The sequence below is a fragment of the Dipodomys spectabilis genome, unplaced genomic scaffold (genome assembly GCF_019054845.1).
Source record: "Dipodomys spectabilis isolate Male_0828 unplaced genomic scaffold, ASM1905484v1 ptg000436l, whole genome shotgun sequence".
Classification (NCBI taxonomy): Eukaryota; Metazoa; Chordata; class Mammalia; order Rodentia; family Heteromyidae; genus Dipodomys; species Dipodomys spectabilis.
In genome coordinates this window covers 7,231,572-7,244,127 of record NW_024871113.1, presented here as the reverse complement: position 1 = coordinate 7,244,127, position 12,556 = coordinate 7,231,572, and the positions used below count along the sequence as shown (strand labels likewise).

At 36.7% G+C, this 12,556-nt stretch overlaps 1 non-coding gene across 1 annotated transcript; it reads left to right on the top strand.

Annotated features, from left to right (window-relative positions):
• Window positions 1-3,614: 3,614 nt before the first annotated feature.
• Window positions 3,615-3,694, top strand: Trnaa-ugc. Its single transcript has one exon. It is a non-coding gene; the product is annotated as a tRNA-Ala (tRNA).
• The last annotated feature ends 8,862 nt before the right edge of the window (window positions 3,695-12,556 follow it).

Here is a 12,556-nt window from a genome sequence, read left to right as displayed (position 1 = left end):
TGAGATACTTTAGATCTCAGCCTCCTACTTAGCTAAGACATGCACAACCAACACCATGCTTTGTATATAAAGTTTTATATTTTTTGTGCTATTTAGGAAAGTATTTTTATATACATAGTGAAATGATTGCTAGCAACAAGCAAATTAACATATGTATCACACTGCATACATTCTGTGTGTGTGTGTGTGTGTGTGTGTGTGTGTGTGTGTGATAAAATGTTTCTACTTGTGAGGACAGAATTGAACTTAGAGAATACTGTTCTACGTAAGAAAGGCCAGATACAAAAACATACTGCATGAACTTACATAAAGGATTTTTAAAAATTACTTTTTAGAAAATCAGAGACCTAGAATCAGATATTATTTTGTATTATGTAATTTAAAATTTCTTACCTAAAATTTGGGGATTTTTTGACTTTTGATTTATACCATAATCTAAGTGATTTAATTTATTTAATTCTTTTTAGAAAGCAATTAACTTGAAATTCTTTTTCTGAATCTGATACCAAACATAAATGATCTAACATTCACAGATTTAATTACTACTAAATCCATATTATGCATTTAAATCTAATTATAGTACAAGAATTAGGGTTTTAATGAAGAAAAGATATCCTGACATTAGCAATTTGGTTAACCTGTATCGCACCTAGCAGGTTCTTAATCTTAATAGTCTTTTTAAAAATAAGGTATTAAAAATTGACTTAAAGACATTTGCTCGTAAATAGTGTAATTGAGCATATTTTTAAAATAGTTTCTCATTTTATAGTTATACTGTTTTTCAAGTTACCTCCAGCTAGGACTTAGGCCAAAAAGATGGGAAAAATCTTCTTTTCATAGGTTATGGTCAGAAGATATATCTCAGAACCACATTGTCACACAGCATAGATGGTATGTTCAAATAGTTCCAGTTGCTTTTCACTTTCTTGTTTGCTATCTAAGGAGGAGACAGCCAGATGTTCTATTCTATCTACATAATGAGGTCCCTCTATCTGAAATAGACCACCACTATCATTTAACTGTGCGATGTTAACAATTATACCCATAAGACACAGAAAGACACAGTCTCTGACTGTTGGAATTTAACTACAAATAAGAATCAGTGGTGCATTTTGAATGTAAATGAGGTTTTCAGCATCTAGTTTTGGGGAGATTGCTGGTAGTCTGTAACAGTCCTGGAGACAGAATCTGTTTTGATTCTCACATCACTGTTTTTTAGGATTACCTGCTGCTCAGTGGTGGGTATACCCTTACCTTCCTGGAAACCTCTTGTCCACCATTATCCTGTCCACTTGTGTCCATTCTTTGTCAAGACAAAATCAATATGGCCTTTTCCTTTAATCTATTGCTACAAGTCCATACAGATAAGATCTCACTCTACTATTATATAACTACCTACATAGTATACACTCATTATACACTATGCACTATATTTTCAGTCATCAAAGTGTTTGGTTTTGTTGTTGTTGATGTTTGATTTTTTTTTTTTTTGCCAGTCCTGGGGCTTGAACTCAGGGCCTAGGTAGTGTCCTTAAATTCAAGACTAGGGTCCTGCAGGGCGCCAGTGGCTCACGCCTGTAACCAAGCTACTCAGAAGGCTGAGAACTCAGGATCACAGTTCAAAGCCAGCCGGGGCAGGAAACTCTGTGAGACTCTTATCTCCAGTAAAGCACTAGACAACTGGTAGTAGTGGCAGAGCGCTCACCTTGAGCTAAAGAGCTGAGGGATAGTGCCCAAGCCCTGAGTTCAAGCCCCACGACCGACAAAAAAAAAAAAAAAAAGACTAGGGCCTTACCACTTAAGCCACAATGTCACTATTGCTTTCTAGGGTGGTTGAACAAGTTTACATTCCCACCTACAGTGCAGTAGTGTTCTTTTTTGGCCACATCCCTGCCAGTATTTGCATTTTATGTATAATTCTAGGATTCATTTAAAGTAATTTTTCTACAAGATTCACAGTTTAGATCAAAATTTATTCCCTTTCTTCCTTTCCTTCCCCCCTCCCTCCCTCTCTCCTTCCTTCCTTCCCTCCTTCCTTCCTTCTTCCTCCCTCCCTCGTTTTTCTCTTTCTCTTTCTCTTTCTTTCTTTCTTTCTTTCTTTCTTTCTTTCTTTCTTCTTTCCCTTCCTTCTTTCCTTCCTTCCTTTTATCCATCTTCCATCCTTTGTGTATGAATAGTCAAATATTCCAGAAATATTTATCACTAAAACCATAACTTCATTAAATTGTATTTTCCCTAATAATGAAATCAGTAGAACTTATTTGTGTGGATTTATCTCATACTTTTCTGCTTCAATCATTTTATTTGTGTGTCAGTTCTATAAGATCAGGATCACTGTAACTGTATAACATCTTGAAATCAACTAACTGTTCTGGGTTTATACTTGTGTTAAATTTGTTTTAGCTACATTTATTGCGTTTTTGTATGAATTTTAATACAAACCTTCCTATACTACAGAAAATCTCACCATTATATTTTACAGGTACTCTATTAATCCTGTGTATCAGGACATTGAACGTCATCCCATTTACCTGTATCTTCTTGATATATTTTAAAATTGTGATATATTATTCACACTAATCTCACCCATATTCTCCTAGATTTGTGACTATTGCAGTTTTTGAGTAACTGTAAGTAATATTAGCCTTTTAATTTTATTTATTACATGTTCAGTGCTGAAATGTAAAATGAATTAATTTTTGTAAGTTTTGTATTGTGAAAATACTGTACACAGGGTTTTCAGTTACATGAGCAAGGTAAAGAGTACATTTCTTATCAAGCATTGTTGCCTCCGCCTTTGTTTTTCCCCTACCTTCTCTTCATGAATTGATTTTTATATATCAACCTTCTATTATATGTTCTTGCCAAACTCACTTATTAGTTATTAGCTTGCTATTTTTTGTTGTCATTGCTCTTATACTGTTTTGTACATTCCTTGAGCTTTTTACATAGTAAGTGATATCACCTGTGAAAAGATACCATTTTTTTCTTATTGGTTAGAATCTCCAGAATTATCTTACAAAAGAGTTGAGAATGTACACATCCTTGTTCAGTCTTCAGTCTTAATAACACAATGTTGAGTTTTTTTAATATCAGTGTACATCATTAATTACAGGTTTTAAAAGATGTTCTTTATCAGGTTAAAAGTTTTCCTGAATTGCTATTTTCCTGAGCATTCATATAATAGGCAAGTGTTGAATTTTGGTTAAGTTCTTTTTCTTTATTAAAAGAAGAGTCAGAGGTGTCAAAAAACCACTGAGGTTGAATATTTTAAATTTGGGTCAGCAGTGTTTTTTCTTCTTCTTCTAGAAACAGTCACATAGTAAGTATCTTAGACATTATGTTTTACATTCTTTGTTTCATATACTATTTATTTATTTAACAACCTTTAGAAGTACAAAGTACATTCTTAACAGTCACACAAGAACAATCCTCAGCTCTTGTTTGGGACAGGGGTTTTAGTTTTTTCACCTTTGTTAGAGTTAATTTTCTTTTGAGACACGATCTTTTTGAGGATGAACTTGTTTTTAACTTGTGTCCCAGGCTGGCCTCAAACACATAATCATACTGCCTCAGCTTCCAAGCAATGAAATAAGAAAAGACTGGGTTTTGGGGCTAGGAAGGTGGCTCAGTGGTAGAGTGCTTGCCTTGCATGCATGAGGCCCTGGGTTCGATTCCCAGCACCACATAAGCAGAAAAAGCCAGAAGTAGCACTGTGGCTCAAGTGGTAGAGCACTAACCTTGAGAAAAGAAGCTCAAGGACAGTGCCCAGGCCCAGAGTTCAAGTCCCATGACCAACAACAACAAAAAAAGACTGGGTTTTATATTGTATTTTCTTTGACTTGTGTTATTTAAAAAACATAAAACAAAAAAAAACCAAACTCCTTAAGTAGTTCTGGATCTACTTATGTTAATTTATTAGCTTGAAAAACCCACATTGGAAAAGATTGTAAATGACATCAGGGTGTGATAATGGCTTGTTTCTTTGTTTTTGTATTTTTTCAGTGTATCCTTGTTCTTTGAAATAGCAAAGAGTTTCACCAAATTTTAAGATTTATAGAATCACCCCAAACCAGTACAAGTCTGTGCATAGTCTATGTGTCTGTCTTTCATCCTAATAAACTATCTTCAACACTGGGAAATTAAAATCATCTCCCTTCCTCCTCTGTTTTTCTTATAATAACTCAGATTTAAGTCAGAGGTACATGTTCAGCCTCCCAAGTGTGCTGTTGTCATGTTAGGGGGAGATCCTTTTGTTCCCCCAATTCATCATGTCTCCAGGAAAGCTTTCCAACTGGGTAAATGCTTCGTCCTTGCTCTCTTCAAAGTGTGTTCTGGAATGCAAAATGACACAGTTTCTCTGGAATACAATTCATTGTGAAAGGCTAAGGAAAGAAGATATGATTTTACTGTACATGTGGGTGCCTTCAAGGTCTCTTTCAGAATAAAGATGTTCCTGAAAAAAACATTCTATAGAGAAAAGAAAAACTAAAGCACTCTAGTTTAAATTTCATTAGGACTTTCTATGACCTCCATTGTAGAATTAAAGATATCTTCAAAACAGAAGCAGACCACAGATTGGTATAGAGGGAAAATTAGCATACACATAGACTTCAGAGAAATAGGAAAGACTGTTGCCAGTCCCCAGGTTACAAATGTGTTACTCCTCTTCTCCTCCTCCTCCTCCTCCTCCTCCTCCTCCTCCTCCTCCTCCTCCTCCTCCTCCTCCTCCTCCTCCTCCTCCTCCTCCTCCTCCTCCTCCTCCTCCTCCTCCTCCTCCTCCTCCTCCTCCTCCTCCTCCTCCTCCTCCTCCTCCTCCTCCTCCTCCTCCTCCTCCTCCTCCTCCTCCTCCTCCTCCTCCTCCTCCTCCTCCTCCTCCTCCTCCTCCTCCTCCTCCTCCTCCTCCTCCTCCTCCTCCTCCTCCTCCTCCTCCTCCTCCTCCTCCTCCTCCTCCTCCTCCTCCTCCTCCTCCTCCTCCTCCTCCTCCTCCTCCTCCTCCTCCTCCTCCTCCTCCTCCTCCTCCTCCTCCTCCTCCTCCTCCTCCTCCTCCTCCTCCTCCTCCTCCTCCTCCTCCTCCTCCTCCTCCTCCTCCTCCTCCTCCTCCTCCTCCTCCTCCTCCTCCTCCTCCTCCTCCTCCTCCTCCTCCTCCTCCTCCTCCCCCTCCCCCTCCCCCCTCCCCCTCCCCCTCCCCCTCCCCCTCCCCCTCCCCCTCCCCCTCCCCCTCCCCCTCCCCCTCCCCCTCCCCCTCCCCCTCCCCCTCCCCCTCCCCCTCCCCCCTCCCCCTCCCCCTCCCCCTCCCCCTCCCCCTCCCCCTCCCCCTCCCCCTCCCCCTCCCCCTCCCCCTCCCCCTCCCCCCTCCCCTCCTCTTCTTCTCCTTCTTCTCCTTCTTCTCCTTCTTCTTTTCTTCTTCTTTCTTTTTCTCAGTCATGGGTGAACTCTGGGCCTGGGAACTGTCCCTCAGCTCTTCAGCTCAAGGCTAGCATTCTACCACTTGAGCCACAGCACCACTTCTGGCTTTTTCTGCTTATGTGGTGCTGAGGAATTGAAACCAGGGCCTCACACATGCAAGGCAAGAACTCTACCACTGAGCCACATTCTCAGCCCCCAAATGTGTTATTTTCAACCCTAATAGTTCCTCCTGCCTGACTCCTTTATAGAAATCTGTCTTTCTGTCACCAAATACATCTCCCTAAACTGTTCTGATCCAGCACTATTATCAAATCCATTAGCTAGTCTCTTGCTAATAAATAACAAATTCAAAAAGAGATGTATAGAATAAAAAAGGTAAATGAAACCTAAATATTTCTATTTTCTTTTAAGTACTTTATTCTCATTTATTTTTCCTGTCCCAGTGAAGAAGTTGGTTTACAACGAATTTATTAAAAAGTCAAACTGGGGAGGTGGGAAGGGAAGGGATGGTAGGGGAAAAACAAAGGAGGAGGTAACAATGCTGGATAGGAAAAGTACTCATTACCTCACTCATGTAACTGTAACCCCTCTATACAATATCTTTACAATAAAAATATATAAATAACAAAACAAAACAAAAAAGTCAAATCATTGTGGAGATAGAATTTGAACCCCATGTATTCTCACTGTAATATATATTCTGGCTTCTTTCCACTGTGCTCTCCTGATTCCCTGAAAGATAAATAGGTTCCCAGAAGGGTGAGGTGAAGCCTCAGCTATCTGTTCAGATCATTAATCTCAGAAGGATTTAATCCAGTCTCCCATAAATGCCCACATCATTGCTGTAACCTTAATGTGTTGTGTCTGTGCCAAGTGAGAATATAGCAGCAACAATAACTTACAGTGCTGAGAACATTGCTCAACACTTATTAAACATAAAATTATCCAATCTAACACTTTTATTATATCTGAATAACTTTAAGAGATAACTTCATTTGAAAAATAAAACTTTATAATTGAATTTATTTTAATGTAAAATTTAGGGAATCACCCTTTTTTCCTTTCTTTCTCCCTCTTTCTTTCTCCCTTCCTCCTTCCCTTCCTTTCTCCCTCCCTTCCTCCTTTTTTTTCTTTCTTCCTTCCTTCCTCCCTCTCTCCTTCCCTCCCTTCTTTCCTTCCTTCCTTCCTTCCTTCTTCTTTTCTTCTCTTTCTTTTTCCCCACTTTCTCTCTTTTCACCAATTTAGATGCTAATGTTTAATTAAAGACACATCTTCACATCCTAAATTTATTCCTAAATAATAAAATTGTGATTTAATGTCTTAATTGAAACTTTTTTAATGCTATATCTAACAGCACTCAGAAATCCAGCTTTAAAATGAGTGTGGTACCATATATTTATAATCAAAGAAATCAAGAAGCAGAGGAACAGGAGTCACAACTTAGAAGTCAATTTGGGCTACACAATCAAGATTGAGAATAGTATGAGGGTGCATAGTGAGACATTCTTTCAAAACCCAAAGGGTTTTAGCTCAGTAGTAGAGATGTTGCTTAGCACATGAAAGGCTCCAGGTTTCATCCCCAGCATTGAAAAAAATTTAATTTAACTTGCAAAGAAATCCAGAATGGATGATTTTAAACCTAGGATCTTAGGGGTAAAACTGTAAAAACAGTATGATCATTTAAGAGAAAGGGAAAGAGATCACAGAGGGAGATAGGTGTAAACTCAAAGTGCCCATAAAGTCAGTTCCCTGGGGAGGGTCTAGGTTAAAGCAATGATTGTTCTCACCTTAGGGAAAGCCAGTAGGTGATGAAGGGATAATGATAGTTATTTTGTATCAGGGATTGCCAACAGATGTTTAATAATACTTTACAAGAAGACAAGATGACTAATATCTGGTAGATGGCATACAGGAACAAACAAGAATTGGCAATAAGAACCAGTTAGCAAATATTCAAAACTTTTCTATGTGTCAGTTAAATAGTACCTTGAAAATTAGCAAATAAGACAAATAAGTCTAGTTTTTTCTTACAAAGAGCTAGATTACCACCACATCCCAAACTCATTATACCATCTCAGTCTGCAAAAAAATTAGTTTTAATGCATCTATATGCATCTATAAGTTACAATTGTCAATAGACAATGAGAAGTAGAAGATAAAAGCTGAAAGACTACATAGGGCTCAATATTTGATCACATCCTCAACCTACTTTGCCTACTATGTGACAGTTACATCATGTCTTGGGCTTTACACCTACAGCTTGGATAAGCAGAAAGAAACCAGGGATATTGAATATATGGATTAGGAGAAACAAAAATAGACAATTAAAATACTAAACATGGGAAAGATCATTTTAAATGTACAAAATTCTTCCTCAAAGATAAGCACATTCATGCCACAACAATCATTTTAACTTTATATGAGTTAAATATATTTAATTTATAATTAGCTTTATCTTACTTCAGAGGTAGCAAAAAAAAAAAATCTCCCTTGTTTCCTGATCAGGTATCCTGGCAATATGTTCAATTTTAGGCTTAAATGTCTTTCTTGTTTCTTTAACATGACACAAAATGCAATTACCAGCTATATTTCTCTTTTGGGAATATAAATATTTTCTTGAAATACACAGTTATATTACATATTTTCTAAAACTATACAGCATCCTAGAAAGACAAAGTGTCCCAGTATTGACTAGGCTTCAAATGATCAAATTGTGGAAATCTTTTATTCTTATTTATTTATTTTGTTGGTTGTGGGGCCTGAACTCTGGGCCTGGGCTCTGTCCCTCAGCTCTTCAGCTGAAGGCTAGCACTCTACCACTTGAGCATCAGCCCCACTTCGGCTTTTTTGCTTATGTGGTGCTGAGGAATCGAACCCAGGGCCTCATGCGTGCAAGGTAAGCACTCTACCACTGAGCCACCTTCCCAGGCCAAATTGTAGAATTTTTAACAGGTTTGTGATAATTAAAATAAAATACTTAATAAATATTTGTGGAATAAACAAATGGATGATTATAACACTAGCAGTTAAACTATGAGAAATACTTAGTCTTATTGACATAGGAATCAATATATTGTGAGAAAATGGTTTACTGACACAAGTAGAACAAGACAGACTTTAGAAGAATGTATTATTTTTTTCTCTGAACATAATTACTGTTGAGTGTACCCAACACAGGGAACATGCCCCAAGAATATTTAGTAATTAAAGTCAGCAAGAAAGAGAGAGGGAAAAAGAAAACCAAGGACTATGTGCACAAGTTCCAGCTTCAGTTACCAGTTAACTATGACTGCAGCTGTGTTTGCAGCTGTCTAGTGGTGTATGACATTCAGTGCACATCTGAGAGTGGAGGAATAATGCCAAGGACAAGGGGGAGTTCTCAATCTACAAGTGGGAACCCACTAACCAGATGGAACTGCCATGGCTATGTGAGGGATGTTATTATCTCTGCTCATTCCTGAGTTTGCAACTCACACCTTGGTGCTTCTGCTTATTATGTTTTCTTAAGTTTAGCTGTGTTTCCCAAACTGGTTTTCTTCTCCCAACTCAGTATGTTGCTTCCCCACTATATCTTCTCTCAGCTATTAAATTCCTTTTTTCTTTCGAGTTTTCCTAGTTGTAAATAGTCAAGACTATCTCATGTGACTATTAATCATGCTACAGAGTAATCTTGAATCTTTGGAATATTTATGAGCAATTGTATTGTCCCGTTGATTGAAAATGAGCCTTATAATCTGACCAAGAAGGGGAAACAGAAATGGTATTTACTTTCATCCTGAAAAGGTCAAACATTGAGTAAAATACAAACATCAAGCTTACAAACCTTTAACATTAGCAAATAAAAGAAACACATGATTGAGTGGCAGCTACTAACTGGAGAACAGTCAATCAGGCAGTGAGGACACTCAGAGGTCATTGTCTTTCCATTAAGGAGATGGAACTGGAAAACCAGGCATCCACAGTTCATGGGCATGTACTACAGGGAACCGAACTGCCCAGAGAGAGGACTCCACTTATCCATAGAGAACTTAGAAGCTGTGACATCAAGCTGTCCAGGGCTAGGCTGATATGCAGTGTGCATCTGTAGGTGGTCATTTGAATGCTGATTAGCACCCATGTGTGGAAAAACTACTTGTGGCTATAGTGAATCACACAAAAGTACCAGAAAAAATTGTGCCTAGAGATCTCAGGGTCCAGATAGAAAGTTAGCAAGAACCCCTTATCTCAAAACACAAACCAGACAAAGTGATATACCTTTAATCTCAACTATGTAAGAGTACAGATGGAAAGATTGTGCTCTGAGGTTAATATGAGGGAAACATGATCCTTTAACAATGTAGAAAGGCTAAAAGTGGAACAGCATTTGTCTAGCAAACACAGTGCTATGAGCCCAAACCTCAGTACCACAAGAAAGAAACATATTGAATATCTATCTAATTAACCTAATTAAAAGCCTGAGATTATCGACTTGAACAAAAAAAAATCTAGATTCAACTAGAAGTTTTGCAGTGAATTCGTGTTAAATATGACAAATTAAGAAACAAAAGTGACTAAAGAAAAACTTGTTAAAGTCAGACATAATAGATGTCAGGAAAAATACAGAGAATGGAGGTAAATTTACTACAAATGTCAATTAGATTCATGCACCAAAAGCAGAAATTCTAAACACATGAGAGATCAGTAGCAGAAAGTCTAACTACATGAGAAGAGAGCTTACAAATTTGCAAGGAAGGAAGAAAGGAAGAAAAAGAGAAAGAAAGATATCACCAGACTTAGATGTTACCTTGCCATCATCTCAATAACTGATAGAATAATTAAATAGACCATAGTAAAAATGCTGACTTAAATAACATCATTGAATAGACCATAGTAAAAATGCTGACTTAAATAACATCATTGACCAATTTGGACCAATTGAAACCTGCAGATTATTCTACTCATTAACTATAGGACAATCATTCTTCTTAACTACACCCTTATTACTGTTTTCAATTCTGGCCTATGAAATGAATCTCAATATATTTAAATATATACAATACCAAAAAGATAGCTGAACACCTCTCAAATATTGAGAAAATAACACACTTCTAAATAAACAATGAATATAAAAGAATCAATAGAGAAAATATAAAGTCTTTCTGCATGAATAAAATAAGGGCACAATATGTGAAAATTTGTGTAATGGAATAAAAATAGTACTTGAAGGACAATTTTGGCAAGAAATAATTATTACAACAGAAAACAATCTCTAAAATTCATTACTCATACTCCAATTATAATCATAAAAAAAGCAAATAAAGGTAAAACCCAAAGGAAAGAAATAGTGAAGTTCAGAACAGTAACTAATGAGTAAAACAAAATTACAATTTAATACTTATTAAATTAGAAACTTTTTTATTTAGAAATTAATAGATTTGATCAGCTTCTATGTAGACAGAGAGGAGATATTAACTATCAACTTTCCAACAATGGAATAAGAAAGGTATTGTAACTTTTTGAATAGTTACTATAAATCTAATAAGGAAATATTATGAATACTTTTATGCAAATAAAAACAATATCTTCAATAAACTAGATGCATTACTGGAAAAACACAAGCTACCAGAATATACCCCAGAAGTAATAGATAATGTAAACAGTTTATTAAATAATTTGAATCTGTAATTAGAAATCTCACATTGTGAAACTAGTATGAGCTCCACAGATGAATTCTACCAAACACTACAGGAAGAATTAATGTTAATTGTATTCCATTTCCTCCAGAAAACAGAAGAGATTAGAATATTACCTAATTATTCTCTGAAGCCAAACCTTGTCTGATTAAAAAAGCAATCATAGCCCTTTTAAAAAATGAAAAAAATTAGGTCAATATTCTCTAATGGAGATGTAAAAATTTCAACAAAATAAAGCAAAATAACTCAACTCCACATAAAAATAAAATATAGAGCTGGCTGCTAGTGGCTCACACCTAACTACTCAGAAGGATAAGATCTAAGGATCATGGTTGAAAGCCTGCCCAGGCAGGAAACTCCTTGAGACACTTATCTCTACTCAGAAAAAGTTGGAAGTAGAACCGTGGTTCAAGTGGTAGAGCACTAGCCTTAAGCAAAAGAAGCTCAGGGACAGCACCCAGGCCCACAGTTCAAGCCCCCAAACTGGCACACAAAGTAATAATAATCACAATAATCATAATAATAAAGTAAAATACACCATAGCAAAGTAATTTATTGCACTAATATAATGATAGATTAACACCAGCAAAAAAGTATGTGATAATAAACGCAGATATGTACACACATACACATGCACATATATATATACCTAAAATATGCTAAATGATGCATTTTAGTGACTATTCTCAGGTTTCTATCAACTCTCTTCTTTATTAGTTTTGTTTGTTTGTTTTACACTACTGATACAGTCACTTAGAGAACCTTACATTCTTTTATTATAAGCAAAATGGAAACATCCACATGAGAAAGTTGGTAGCTTCAGACTGGTAAATAAGGAGGGAATCTTGGATTGAAAATCTTTTTCTTAAAATAAATAGCTGCATCTTTTAGTAAATAAGATTATATTTTATTTAATAGTTAAACAAAAGTAAAAGCTATGTGCACATGCAGGACCACATTTTTACCCAATTTCATACCTAACATCAATCACGATGTTCCCTTACTCCAGACTCCCAAGTTTTTCCCATAATTCCATTCAACTCTCACTTTTGGTCAAATAAATATATAATTCACATCAGAATTCACTTCAGTAACATACCAGTCAAAAATGTTTACTGGTTCAAGATAAACATTGCTGTACTTTCTCATTCTTTTTTTTTTTTATTTTTGTTTTTCCAGTCGTGGGGCTTGAACTCTGGGCGTTGGTGCTGTCCCTGAGCTTTTTAGCTCAAAGCTAGCGCTCTACCACTTGAGCCAGAGCGCCACTTCCCATTTCCTGGTGGTTTATTGGAGATAAGAGTCTCACCGACTTTCCTGCCCGGCTGGCTTTGAATGGTGATCCTCAGATCTCAGCTTCCTGATTAGCTAGGATTACAGTGGTGAGCTACTAGCGCCCAGCTTTTAATTCTTGATAAGCACTCAGTTTTTAATTTGAAGCTATGATTATATAGAACTATGAATAACATGTAGATTAT